We start from the raw sequence: 15,394 nt of genomic DNA, 5'->3' as shown, positions 1-15,394 counted from the left end.
CCTTATCCAGAATCTGTTTTTCTTCTATGCCTTTTGCTTCAGGCTGAGTGTGTTTCAAAATGGAAAAGAAAGGAAAAAATATTATTAACTTCATGGGAAATTTCTACCAATCTTTTTTCTGGTCTCATCATCAAGATGCACTAAATGTCATGCAGTGTTTATTGTAAGATATTAATCCTGAATCTTTTATTTTGCTCATTCATCAGCAGAAAGCAATTATCTAAGTACTAATTTATGTATTATGAAATACATATTTATGTATTATGAAATACAGATATGAAAGTTAAGGAGGCCCTATCTAATCTTCAAATCCATTAAAATTAAGTTCACTTTTCCTGATCAGCAATTGGCATTACCTAGCCATCCTTGGCTCTGAAGTTTTTGCAAGCTTTGAGCTTGCTAGAATTTGGAGAAAAGCTAGAATTTGCAGAATAATCTGAAAGGTTGAAGGACTAAACTAAACTAAACTAAATTTAAACTTAACTTAACAAACCTAGGGAAGAAGACAATGAGTAATACTTCTGTTGCTATGAAAACTACATTTCTATAGAGGAGTTCCTTCTACATCAACTAAGATGCCCCAGAGTATTGACAGTTCTCTCTGGAATGGAATGAGAGCTGACAAGGAGAAAAGTTACAATGAGAAGAGAAAATTTGAAGAACTTTGGGGTGGCTGCCTTGAGCAAATGCAAATACTTTTCTACTTCAGCTTTAGGTCTGTGATACCAAGCTATCATGTCTATAGTTTATATCATGACAATAATAAAACCTTCATTACGCCTCTTTCATTGCTCGACTCTATTATCTGTTCATTCACAATTTCTGTCTTCTTTCTTTCCCGGTCTTTTTCAGTTAGAAATGTTAAGGGACAGATCCAGTGCCAGCTGCGTATGCTACATATAAAAAATTGAACAAACCATGCTGTTATTTGTTTTCATGGTTTCTGATTGTTTGATTATCTTTTCCTATGTTTTCTGCTTCAAACTAGAGAAGCATTGTGAAGACTAAAATTGGCTTTCTATTTTATTTAGGCTTCATGGCAATCTGTCTCAACAGATTATACTTGTCTTCCAAGCCCCTATCTCTCTTCAAAAATGTAGCCTCCATGGCAGTAATAATTTGTAAGGCACCTTCCCTTTCCTTTAATGTCACTAGGGTTATTTTTTCTGCCAAAAAGACAGCAAGAGAATAAAGCCATTAACTAAAATAGTTACATTACACACAAGTAGACATAATCACACCAAATTCCAAACCATAGCCACAACTATGAGGATCAGTTTTTGGTCTTTGGGGGTCATTGAATGAGGACTATCTGTATCCATGTTAATTTACAGGAACGTGGGCCTACAATTGATTTGTTAATGATTAAACAGTGTTTGCCTCACTGAATGAGGTAGTTTAGTACCTTCAAATCTTCTTTAGATCTGAATGGCACTATGAAGGTTCTTCTTATGTATATCTAATGTAGACTTTTCTAGCTGGCTTGGCTGTTTCTCATCCAAGAATAAAAAGGGATACATTTTAACCCATTTTAGGATGGCAGGAGACTAGTTTCATTTGGTTTCAAGCAAGCTGTGGTTTACCAAGACAGAATATTAAAGTTTGTTCTTTATCTGACCTCTGGAATAACAGTTCTTCCAATAAAGTTTGGAAAGGGTTCTCAAATTTTTAGAAATTTCATAATTTATTTTAGTTTCTGATGAAGATTGTTTCTTTGACTGGGTAGTATTTTTTAATCGCTGGAGTTATTTTATATTTTATGCTGTTTTCAGTTCTGTAAAGCCATGTCATTGTCTGTAATTAGCAATTTACAAATTCATTAATTAATCATTAGATAATATAAATAATTAAATAAACATTCATTACAAACTCTGAATTCATCCATAACAACAACAACAACAATAATAATAATCAACAAACAAATGCAAATATTAGAAATAACAACTAAGATGGTCAAAAATCGAGTAAAAAAAGTAAAGAATTGGACATCACCTGGAAATGACCAATTACATGGTTTCTGGCTCAAATATCTGACCAGTTTACATGCAACATTGGCCAGGCAACTGAATGAAATTTTACAAAACGGTCAAATTGATGAATGGTTGAGAACTGGAAAAACACTTGATTCAGAAAGATGCAACTAAAGGAACAATACCTGAAAACTACAGACCAATAACATGCTTGGCAACAACCTTCAAATTACTCACAGGCATTATTGCAGATAACATTATGGATTATTTGGAAACAAACAAATCTTGCCAGTAGAGCAAAAAGGCAACAAAAGAAGGAGCAGGGGCATAAAAGATCAGCTCCTAATTGATAAAATGATATTAGAAAATTGTAAGAACAGAAAAACGAACTTGAATATGGTCTGGATTGATTACAAAAAGACATTCGACTCATTGCCACATAGTTGGATCATAAAATGCTTAGAAACAACTGGCATTAGCAAAAATATTACATCCTTTACTGAAAAGGCAATGAAACAATGGAGAACTGAGTTGGCAGTAGGGAATGAGAGCTATGGAATGGTTAATATCAAGCGAGGAATTTTCCAGGGTGATTCACTTTCACCTCTTCTCTTCATCATCGCAATGATCCCACTATCAGTAATCTTAAAAAAAATGAAATTAGGCTATCAAACAGCCAAAGAAGCTGAAAAAATTTCACATTTACTATATATGGATGATTTGAAACTCTATGGAAAGTCAGAAATAGAAATCCAATCATTGACAAACACAGTCCGAGTATTCAGCACCGATATTTCAATGCAGTTTGGCATGGAAAAATGCGCCACTGTATCCATAAAAAGGGGCAAAATCACTGCATGTGAGGGAATTGAAATGCCCAATGGCCAATTAATTAAATGCAAAGAAAATGAAGCCTAGAAATACTTAGGCATTCTGCAGTTGGATAACATCAAGCATGGAGAAGTAAAAACTATTGCCAGGCCAGAGTACACCAACAGAGTTAGGAAAATTTTAAAATCTAAATTGAACGGTGGAAATACAATCAAGGCCATAAATACCTGGGCAATACCAGTTATAAGATACACAGCTGGTATAGTTAACTGGACACAAGCTGATTTGGACCTTTTGGACCGAAAAACCAGGAAACTAATGACAATGCACTACAGTTTACATCCACGTGGTGATACTGATAGACTATATCTGCCCCGAAAATCAGGTGGCAGAGGATTATTACAAGTGAAGCAAACAGTTGAAGAAGAAAAACATGCACTGGCTGATTATTTAAAAGAAAGTCAAGAACATCTATTAATTGAAGTAAAGAACAAAAATCTACTGAAGGCCCAACAGACGAAACAAGAATACAGAAAAGATGTGATAAAATCAAGAATGGAGAGTTGGCAGAACGAAGCACTGCATGGTCAATTTCTGGAAAAAATAAAAGATAAAGTGGACAGGGAACAAACTTGGTTATGGTTAACAACAGGTACATTAAAGAAAGAAACAGAGTCACTAATCCTGGCTGCGCAAGAACAAGCTATCCGCACAAATGCCATTAAGGCCAAAATAGAAAAATCCTCTGATGATGCCAAATGCAGACTTTGCAAAGAAGCTGATGAAACTGTTGATCACATACTCAGCTGCTGTAAAAAAATCGCGCAGACTGATTATAAATTGCGGCACAATTCAGTAGCACAAATGATCCATTGGAATTTGTGCAAAAATTATAATATCAAAACAGCAAAAAACTGGTGGGAACATCAGCCTGAAAAAGTCACCGAAAATCAGATGGTCAAGATCTTGTGGGATTTCCGTATACAAACCGACAAAATACTGGCGCATAATACACCAGACATCACACTGGTTGAGAAAAATAAGGTCACAATCATAGACATCGCAATACCAGGTGATAGCAGGGTCGCCGAGAAGGAACATGAAAAAATCGCAAGATACCAGGACTTAAAAATCGAAATTCAACGACTATGGCACAAACCAGCAGTGGTAATTCCAGTGGTAATTGGCACACTGGGTGCTATTCCAAAAGCACTGGAATTACATTTAAAACAGTTAAAAATTGACAAAATCACCATCAGTCAAATGCAAAAAGCCGCACTGCTTGGATCTGCACGCATATTACGAAAATACGTTACGACGTCCTAGGCCCCTGGGTGGGGCCCGACTAGTAACCAATGCCAAATCCGGCGAAACAACTGGCCGCTGTGATACAATTGTACAACAACAACAACAACAACAACAACATGCGCATGCGTGGGAAATAGAATGGCTGCCGAATCCCACCGCTCCGAATGTTTGCGACCAAGAAGATACTAACCGTGGCGCCCAGGACCCCTAATATGGTAACGGAGGGGTTCCTTTTGGGCACCAGCCTTCAGCTTTCCCAGGGAGGTGGTCGTTTAGGGAGGGGACCGCACTTAAGCGGCTCCAGGAACAGCTCCGGAGCGACGAGATCCTCCCTGGCGTGGCTCTTTACATCGGACTTTCTAAACAGCTGGGAAGCGGCGGCGACGGCTCTGTGCGAGAGGCGGAGGCTTTGGCCCTGCCGTTTGGAGGAGTGCCGAACCCCCTCACTGACTGACCAACATCGTGGGGCTGGCTTATGCCCCGAAGAGGAGGTGGGAGGCCCAGGAGAGATGCCTAGACTGGACTGGGACTGGGACCGGGAGGCAGAGGAATTGATTTCCTGTCTCCGTTACAGCTTCGCTCCTATCCCCCCCTGCATTTTAAAAGGGCGTTTTGCCACGATTTCACCGCTGTGTTTGCAGGACCTTAAAAGATCTGACCATTTATTGGCTTGGCTTAGGAGAAAAACTGGAAGAACTAATTTACGGACTCCCTGTGGCAGCCATTACCATCAGCTGCCACCATTACAATTATCACTGCCTCATGAGTGCTGTGTTAGCTGGGAAACTGAACTCCCTCTAGTGGTCATTACGGGTATTTATCTGAAATCTTTACCATCATCCAGCACTATTACATCAGAGAGGCAGTGTGTTAAGAACTTGGACTCCCTCCAGTGGACATTGTTAGTATTTCTTTTTGGACATATACTTTTCTGGACCATTTACAGCTTTCTATAGGACTCCCATTAGACTTTATTAACGAGAAGGCCAATTCTAAGATCCTGCCTTCACCAATCCGCACAACTGTTTATCCGCGCAATTTTTATCTGGTATGATGAGTGCATGGGATTATATGTGCTTGAGTGAATGATCCCACTTTTATTATTCATTATCATTGTATTTTTATGTGTTTTAACTTTCTGTGGGGACTGCTTGGGTGAATGAATGAGTATGTCTGATTCGGAGGACCTGCCGGGAGAAGCGGGGGCCATGGGGGTGGTTGAGGGAACTAGAGACACGGGAGAGGGTCGGGGTATTACGGTCGTAACAGGGAGGGGCAGATATGGCGGGGACTTCAGGGCAGGCCATTACCGGGGAAGGAGGGTTCGCTACATTACAGAGATCCCTCCTTCCGGCCCTGTGAGTCCCACTCCGAGACCAGATGGCGCAAGTAATCAGGACCCTGGACTCAGGCTGCTGTCGCTAAATGCCAGGTCTGTGGTACATAAAGCTCCTCTCGTCCGGGACTTAATTTTAGACGAGAGGGCAGACCTGGCATGTATTACTGAAACCTGGCTGGGCCCAGAGGGAGGAGTCCCCCTTGTAGAACTGTGCCCAGAAGGATTTCAGGTGCTGCACCAGCCGAGAGCCCAGGGAAGGGGTGGAGGTGTGGCCGTTGTTATCCGGGAGTCGTTAGTTCCTCGTAGGGTCCCTGCTCCGGAGCTTGTCGGGTGTGAGTCTCTGCTGATAAAGTTGGACCTCAAGGGTCAAGTGGGTTTGCTGTTAACGTACCTGCCTCCCAACAGCGTTGCAGCAGCCCTCCCCTCGCTCCTCGAGTCGGTAGCCGAGCTGGCAATTGAGTTCCCTAGGTTGATGGTCCTGGGGGACTTCAATTTGCCTTCGCTCGGTGAAAACTCTGATGGGGCGCAGGAGTTCATGGCTTCCATGACAGCCATGGGCTTGACCCAAGTAATTCGGGGCCCAACCCATTCGGCGGGTCACATGCTCGACCTCGTATTCCTCTCGGAGCAGTGGATTTGTGATCTTGGTCTGAGGGGTAATGACATCATACCCCTGTCGTGGTCAGACCATTGCCTACTGAGGCTCGACTTCCAGAGGCCAAACCCCCACTGTAGGGAGGAGGAACCGACCAGGTGGTTCCGCCCCAGGCAACTCATGGAGCCTTTAAGGTTCCAGACGGAGCTTGGGGTCATTCCTGATTCTTTCGCCCACAATCCGGTAGAGACTTTGGCTGCTGCCTGGCATTCGGCAGCGTCAGAGGCCCTCGACCGGATTGCGCCACTACGGCCCCTCCGAGGCGGCGGATCCCGGAGACCCCCTTGGTTTACCGAGGAACTCCGGGAGATGAAGCGCCGGAGGAGATGCCTAGAGCACCGATGGAGGTCCAATAAGTCCGAATCGAACCGAGCAATGGTAACCACCTGCACCAAGGAATACACCAGAGCGCTTAGGGCAGCAAAAAGATCCCACATAGCCACCTTGGTTGCGTCCGCTGAATCCCGCCCAGCCGCCCTGTTTAAGATAACCCGCTCCCTATTAAATAAAAGGGAGGTAGGGGAACCCTTGCAGGGCAGAGCTGAGGATTATGCCCAATTCCTAGCGGACAAAATTGCTCGGTTTCGGTCGGACTTGGACTCCACCCCTGCAGTTCCAGCCGAGGCACAAGAGGATCAAATGGAACATCTCTGGGTTGAGTTTCAGGATGTTACCCCCGGGGATGTGGACAAGGCCATGAGGGCTGTGAGTGCCTCCACCTGCGTACTGGACCCGTGTCCCTCATGGCTGGTTACCAGCAGCAGTGAGGTGACACGAGGCTGGATCCAGGCGGTCGTGACCGCCTCTCTTCGGGAGGGGAACTTCCCCGCCGCACTGAAAGCGGCGGTGGTGAGACCCCTCCTAAAGAAGCCATCTTTGGATCCAGCTGTCCTTAATAACTATCGTCCAGTCTCCAACCTTCCCTTCCTTGGGAAGGTTGTTGAGAAGGTGGTGGCCTTTCAGCTCCAGCGGTCCTTGGAGGAAGCAAACTATCTCGACCCCTTCCAGTCAGGCTTCAGACCCGGCTACAGCACAGAAACCGCTTTGGTCGCATTGACGGATGATCTCTGGAGAGCCAGAGATGGAGGATTCCCCTCCATCCTGGTTCTCCTTGACCTCTCAGCGGCTTTCGATACCATCGACCATGGTATCCTTCTGCGACGACTGCGGGGGGTGGGAGTGGGAGGCACCGTGTTACGGTGGTTCTCTTCCTACCTCTCAGACAGGTCGCAGTCGGTGTTAGTGGGGGGGCAGAGATCGTCCCCTAGGCCCCTAACATATGGGGTGCCTCAGGGTTCGGTCTTATCCCCCCTACTATTCAACATCTACATGAAACCGCTGGGAGAGATCATCCGCAGGCACGGGATCAGATACCATCAATATGCGGACGATACTCAACTGTATCTGTCCGCCCCGTGCCAACTCAATGAAGCGGCAGATGTGATGAGCCGGGGTCTGGAGGCGGTTATGGACTGGATGAAGGCTAACAAGCTTGTGCTCAACCCAGAAAAGACCGAGTGGCTGTTGTGTTTCCCTCCCAAGGATTCCACCAATATTCCATCTCTCAGGCTGGGGGGTCAAACTCTATACCCCTCAGAGAGGGTTCGCAACTTAGGAGTCCTCCTAGATCCACAGCTATCGTTCGACCATCATTTGACGGCTGTGGCTAGGGGGGCATTCGCCCAGGTTCGCCTGGTGCGCCAGTTGCGACCCTACCTGAATCGGGAGGCACTCACAACAGTCACTCGGGCCCTCGTGACCTCTAGGCTGGAATACTGCAATGTGCTCTACATGGGGCTGCCCTTGAAGAGCATCCGGCGTCTTCAGCTGGTGCAGAACGCGGCCGCGCGAGTGATCGTGGGTGCACCCCGGTTCACCCACATTACACCTATCCTCCGCGAGCTGCGCTGGCTACCTGTCGACTTCCGGATGCGCTTCAAGGTGCTGTTAATCACCCATAAAGCCCTACATGGTAGTGGATCTGGATACTTGAGAGACCGCCTTCTGCCAATTACCTCCCTGCGACCAATAAGATCACACAGATTGGGCCTCCTCCGTATTCCATCGGCCAGCCAGTGTCGGCTGGCAACTACAAGGAGGAGGGCCTTCTCAGTAGTTGCCCCGACCCTTTGGAACGAGCTCCCCGTGGAGATTCGTACCCTCACCACCGTCCAGGCCTTCCGCACAGCCTTGAAGAACTGGCTAGCCCGTCAGGCCTGGGGATGAAGATATTTGCCCCTCCCGAATGATGAATGCATGTTGGTTACTGTTTTTATTATATGTGTCTTTGTTATTGTCTGCATTTCCCCTTCCCTGATTTATGTGAGCCGCCCTGAGTCCCCTCAGGGAAAAGGGCGGCCTACAAATGTCAATAAATCACTAAATCACTAAATCACTAACAACAACAACAACAACAATAATAATAATAATAATAATAATAATAATAATAATAATAATGGTGATGATGATGTATAATGGAACCAACAAATATGGGAGTGGGATTTTAAATTTTCTAGTTTGTAATAATAACAACAACCTGCAAACTTTCTCACATTACTGTAGTGATATGACGTAATTATTATGAAGAGTAAGGGTGCAAAAGAAATTTACTAGCATCTGCTATAGAAACAGAATTATGGGACGTCATTACAATACAATGTACTGAGAGCATTGTCTGATTAAAAAAACATCACCATGAAAACTGTTACCTATCAGTCTTCTTTCCTGTTTATGAGAGCCATATGTTGCAAATTTCGTTTTAATTGGCAAGCTATTTTTTTGCGTCTGCCCTGCAATTCAAAACTGAAAATGAGATTCCAATTGTGGCTTATCATGCAAATTTAATCATAACTTGCTGCTTGGACAAAAATAGCAAACAATTATTTACCACAAAAAGTGACAATGGAAGAATTAGAGGAAGGAGAAATTGATTGGTCCAAGGATCTTTAAGCAAAAACAGAGGTTACAGGGTACCAAAACTTACAGGGTGGCAAAACTTTTTTTGAAACGTATCAGTCTAAACTTATATTTCTGCTTGAACAATGAACAACGTTTGGTTTGTAATGAAAAATAATTACAAAATATTATTAGTAGTTGGGATGATACCCCCGAATTATACTTCCAGCGAAGTAGCTAACTTTGGAGCATTTTCACTGTTATATCAGTACACATATAACATAAATATATACATTCAGATCTAACACCCGTTTTATTTCGTTTGAGAGATGCTGCAGTTAGAATTTCAGCTGCAAATTTTTGCTGCATTTCATGATGTAAATAAAGCAAATTGTAACATGATTTTTTAAATCTAATTCGTAATACTGTTTTTCCCCAGAATTCAATAAAGAAAATTCAGTTGCCAATGTTTTAAAGCCCGCAAGCCCTTTTAAATATTCAGTACTTTTAAAAAATTGTAATGTATGGGAGAAAAAAATAATTATTTTTGGCTTTAATATAACACCTAAAAGTTCCTAGGTGACAGCATTTTAATTTTTTCATATATATTTTTATTTCATAGGTTGATTCAAAATGAAATATAATGTGTAAAAGTAAATGGTCTGGATTAACAATCTGATTCACCTTTCTCTTGTTTGATCATTTTGCTTTTATATCTATTTTCATCTTTGGAGTTGAGGTCAGACTGTAACCTTGGCAACAACGGCAGAAAATGTAATTAAAATTAGGAGGACATTGTCTGAGATTGATAAAGAAATCTAATTTAACTCTAGCTGAAAGATTTCTGCTGCTCTGCATACCACTTGTAAAAACTGGATATCCATATAAAGCATTTTTATAACACAACTCAAGTATTTGTGGACTTTGCATTATTTCAGAGAATTTGAATTGTATACAACATCATAATTCTAAAATATAAATATGAAGAAAGAAAATAGGCAGAGGAAGAAGATGCAAATATTTTTAAATTTTTGCCAGGTTTGGGCATTATTTTGACAGAAAGTTGCCCATGCATACCTACACACAATGTAATCGTATGAATCATAATTATTTTCTTCTTCTTCTTCTTCTTCTTCTTCTTCTTCTTCTTCTTCTTCTTCTTCTTCTTCTTCTTCTTCTTCATCATCTTCATCATCATCATCATCATCATCATCATCATCATCATCATCAATCTTTTCTTTTTCAATATGCCTCTATAAAATTGAAGATGCTGCAGTCAGAGATTTCACCAAGGATATTAATAGATCCAGGAACCACCTTGTTGGTAAATGCCCATCAAAGAGTCTATGATTGAAGAAGATTCGAAAGCCTTGGGGCTTTTGCTCATCATCTCTTCTAGAGGCTAACAGCATGTGTAATTAATACCGCTAACTGTTGGAGCCATCTGCTAATATCTGAGCTTTGTGGCTATGGACAGATGTGCCTATTTATTTATGGACTTCTGACACCAAGTAGAAAGGCAGGATAAATATGAATGGCAGTGAGGGGAAAGGTCTTCTGTATTAAAAGCTAATGGAAATTGTACTCCTGAGCCAAAATTTGTAGTTATTGGAGATTTGTAGTTCCTCAGATGGAATATATTTGCCGAGAGACATTTCCTTGTACTGATAATACGCCATATATGATATACAATCTGTAATACAGAAAGTATTCTCTTTGTGCCAAGTAAATTGAGGCTAAGAGCATATCTAACATTGATTTTGGAACTGGAGCAAGTTATACTTTGTCAAAAGCTTCCAGTTTTGCAGTTTATTTGTAATACACACTATTTTATGTTCCCATTTATTGAAGATAGCCTAGTCTTTGTGTTACTGTGCATATAAGAAAAATCTCAGAAAATGAAAGTTCAGTTTTATATTTTGCAAAAATAAAAAGATTGTCTATATAATTAATGAACTACACCCTTGATCTGGGGCTTTATGAGATGTCTAGGATAATTGATCATGGCTAACTGGCTGCAGCCATCTTGCCATCACCAATCTAGTGTGGCCATGTCACTGCATCCATCTTGTCCCACAGCGAGTTGACTGTGGCAAGATGGCAACAGTGAGATGACCATGTTGGGTTGGCCATACCAAGATGACCTTGGCAAGATGACTACAGCAAAATGGCCCCAGTGAGTTGTCCCATTCTGCTTTATGAGAGCTCCATTAATACCCAGAACAAAATCATAGTGTGAGAATTATTTTCATCATTTTGGTTGGAAGTCAACATCTATTCTTATGGAGGCAAAGTATTGTTGAGGTAAGTCCAACCTATCTCTGCCCCTATATCTCACTAAGAATGATATTTTTGCATGCGCTACTTGTACACAAGATATCCTGCTTCCAGGTGTTGGATTGCTGGGCCTTGAAGAAGAGCAGGTCAATTCTCCATGGCTTTAGTTTGAAGGACTTCTTCAGTCAAAATATCAGCAAAGTGACATATTGCTTTGAAAAGGTGCACAGCTTTAGCAAGCAGCAATGAATTCAACAGTGTGTGAAAAATAGAACAAATGAACCCTTGTGCCTATTGCTGCCATATTCCCAAATTAGTGACAGCTTGTTGGGCACATTTGCCTGACACATTCTTTAAAATCTAGGAAAACAGATTCTAAAAAAAGATCTATTCCAACTGTGCCCAACTGCGCTCCATCTCATCAATGGAGAAAAAAGACAAAACTCCTTTATAATTATCATTTATTTATTAAACCAATATATAGCTACCCAACTCACAGACACCTGCTATGAGTAGCATATAATAGAGTAAAAACAATTAAAAATATAAAAATCAAACTAAATTAAAATAAAGAACAATAGAGGAAGTAATGTTAAAACCTTTGGCGCCACCTTTCTTTTTTCACCAGGTGGCATGTAGAAGGGAATATGGATTTTTTTCTTCTTGTTTCTTTACAAGGGAAGGAACAATAAAGATGGGGGATGGAGGAAGAAAAAGTAACAATATAATGGGTCCCTCAAGAGGATATATCCACTCAGTTTTAATTTATCTCTGTCAGTCCATCATTTGGGACAAATTCCACATAAAGAGATCCTTTTAATAGAACCATAGAAATGTCATAGTGCATGTGTTCTCAGAGTATTCAAATGCAGTGATAGTTTCACAACAACCTCCTGCAACAACAAATTGCATCATTTGTGTAGTGTTCTTCAGTTTGCATTTCACTGTTTTATGTGATTTAATGTATGATATAAAATCATCTAGTCTTAGGCCAAAGATTGGACTCACAGATATCAGGGCAGATCTTATCCAGAGGAATTATATATGATGAACCAAATTATATCTCCCTAATCTTTTTCTAGTTCTGGATGTAGTTTTATTATTCTTGTCTTGTATGCAACCCCCTTGCTGGTTTTCATGCCTACAGTGGGACTAGAATTCTCAGTCTCCTGATTTCTAGCCTTGGAAGGAATAGCAGCCTGTACACAACCAACATGTAATTTATTCCTGTAAAATGGTATGCAGCCTGTACACAACCAACATGTAATTTATTCCTGTAAAATGGTATGCACACAAGCAGTTAGTTTGATTATCACTCAGATAGTGTTTCACTGGAATTAGCTGCTAAGAACAAGCTGTTAATAGAACCCCTGTATCTGGATGCATTAACCTGCTGGGCTGAAGATATCTTAATTTATGGCATTTGAGATTTGTGACCAGGGAAAAGTGGAAGCAGAAGCACTGAGAGTTCAAGGTATACACTGCTTTGACTTAAGCTCCATGCATTATCTTGTCTTAGCAGTTCCTTGATGCTACGAATTTAGGCCATGCCACATTCCTCATGTGCTTTTAGGAAACCCTGCTAGATTCTAAATTATAGCAATATATTTGAGACAAGAAATCTATCATTCCTGTAATTCTATAATAGGGAAGGGAGGCAGTATCTTTCTGGAATGCATTATCATTTTGAATTCATTTAGCAAAGGATGTGTATGGATTGTCTGTGCTGAAAGAATGCTCATTCCTTCAAAGGACACAGTAGTAGATGTTATTAAAAGTCTAGAAGAAAACCGGACAATTCTATAAATTAATAAAATAAACTCAGCTTAAAAATAAACGCCATATTTTAACATGATGGCTCAATGCATTCAAGGAAGAGAATTAGATGAGATCAAGACATTTGGACATTTTAATGATCATTTTAGATTTAGATGACTGAAAAAGCTTAGATACTTAGTATCTAACTTTTGATTTGTATGAATTCCTTTGTTAGAATCTAGCTTTTTTAAATGACTCCTTTCTCCATTATTGTTTTCTTGTAATTGTATATTCCTTTTATCTACTTTGGGGAAAATACGTTTTCCTTTTGTAAGATTAGTTTATTCCTGAAATTTATTCTGGGATTATACACTGGTTTGATTGATTGCACTGATAAGATATGCAAATATCATTTTAAATTAGTGGAGATCTCTAAAAAGAAAGCAGACCCCAATTTCCACTCATTATTTGTTGGTGTTAAGGAGGTTAGAGCCAGCATGGTTTAGGCACATGACTAGCTATGGCACCTGACTAGAAACCAGGTGATTGGGAGTTCTAGTCTCACCTTAGCCATGAAAGCACGATAAATATTAGGCTCAAATAATTAAAATAGCTCTAATGTTTATGTCAAAGATTTCTTTTTTGTTGACTCAGTTGTACATAAGAATCTCACCGAATTGCCTGTTTTCCTCTGGGAAAACTTGATATAGATCTGAGTGTTTGACCTTATAGACTTCCTTCAATCTATGGAGTCAAAACTGCAATGTCTCTTGACTTCCCCCACTAGGTCCTTCTTCCTTTCAGCTATTGATTCAACCGTAGTAACTTCGGGGTAACTCTCTCTCCCATGATATCAGGCTTGGGTGACAACTGGTCAGTCAATTCCTGTCACAGCTGTATGGATCAATGCTTGATTGATCTGAAAAAAGTGGACTATGCACTTGCAGGAAAATGCTAGGAAGAAAAAAAAATAGTTGGCATTGTAGAGGGCAACATTTTATAACTTATTTAGCATATTTCTCAATATGCCAGCAGAGGCATTTTTTTGCTTGGCCATTGTGATATAAGTTCTGTCATGCCACCAATATTTCTCTTGCTAATACTTTCCAGTGTTCATTAAAATAACAGTTTGCTTATTTCAGTAACATCAGACTCATCAGATTCCAGTTGTTTATTGCATGGTTTGCCCAGGTGCCTTTTAATCTGGACCCTTCCAAGCATGGGTGTCAAACTCACATGTCATGTTACCATCACGTGACATTTCACAATGTTTTCCCCACTTGTGGAAATGCATGTGGCCTGCATGTGATGCATTTGGCTCTCAGGGCCCCAGTTTGACACCCCTGCTTCTAAGAGTGCTGTCAGTGAATGATGTAAAAAACAGCTCAGAATGATGTCACCAATAGATGAATAGAGAGTGTCCACCAATTAGGGCTCACTCCGTTTGTTTCTAGTTGCTTGGTTTTTTAGCAAACTGTCATCAGAGCTTTAATTCTTGTTAAAATTAATAAATGTTTATTTGTAAAAATAGAAGAAATAAAATTTTCAATATTTTCACCTCCCCACCCCAATAGTCCATGTCTGTCCCCATGCATTTGTTTATTTGTATAGAGGTTTGAATATTCCTCCTAATGAATTGCAAGGAATGTGGCTGCACGGAACACTCCGTTTTTGGAAATAATAGCAAGTGCATTGAACAATCTCTAAAAATCTTCTGTTTATCACGGCATTAGATCAACATTGCAGACCAGATCCTGTGAATGCAGCATTCTATAGAACATCCTGGAAGTTGCAAGGCAGAAAACTTCTGTTTAAGCTGAATTCATATGAGTCAATCCTCCCAGTAAGCATTCGATGAACTCTGAATTGTCTCTGAGTTTCATCTATTTCTGAGTTTCATCTGTCTCTGAAAAGAGGGAGGTTTTCTGTGGAGGAAGAGGAATTGAAGTTACAGGAGTGCAAATTCAAGCTTGATGTTAGGGGGAAAGAAGAATAGTAACATCTCAATAGTAAAATTACTTCAAAAGTAGAACTAGTTATCTGGAAAGGAAGGGGAAGCATTCTCCTTTATTGGATGTTTTTCACCTGGTATGGGTGCTCTATTTTGACTTCCTGCTCAGAACAATTAGACTTAATGACCCAAATATTCTCTGATTATATAATTAACATGTAAGACTTGGAGAAAACTAAATTATGCAAGTCCATTATATTTCTCAAACTTACTGTTCCAAGAGAATCTGATACCTAATTGTTAAAGCCATACCAACGCCTGATAATCAGTTGTTTTGAAGTATAATCATATTCTATATAATTATGATTCAAAGTGGGGCTCAACAGCTGCTTGTCTCCTCTGCATAAAGT

At 40.8% G+C, this 15,394-nt stretch overlaps 1 protein-coding gene across 3 annotated transcripts in view; it reads left to right on the top strand.

The window, feature by feature from the left end:
- The window catches only part of LRRC4C (leucine rich repeat containing 4C), a 758,407-nt gene that overhangs the window by 199,608 nt on the left and 543,405 nt on the right, over positions 1 to 15,394 (top strand). The gene's annotated exons all lie outside the window — the stretch shown is intronic.

Source organism: Thamnophis sirtalis, unplaced genomic scaffold (genome assembly GCF_051295495.1).
Source record: "Thamnophis sirtalis isolate CommonGarterSnake01/CBP01778 unplaced genomic scaffold, rThaSir2_p1.2 scaffold_1, whole genome shotgun sequence".
In the NCBI taxonomy this organism is placed as follows: Eukaryota; Metazoa; Chordata; class Lepidosauria; order Squamata; family Natricidae; genus Thamnophis; species Thamnophis sirtalis.
Note: the sequence above shows the minus strand (reverse complement) of the source record. Positions and strands in the feature narration are given on the sequence as shown.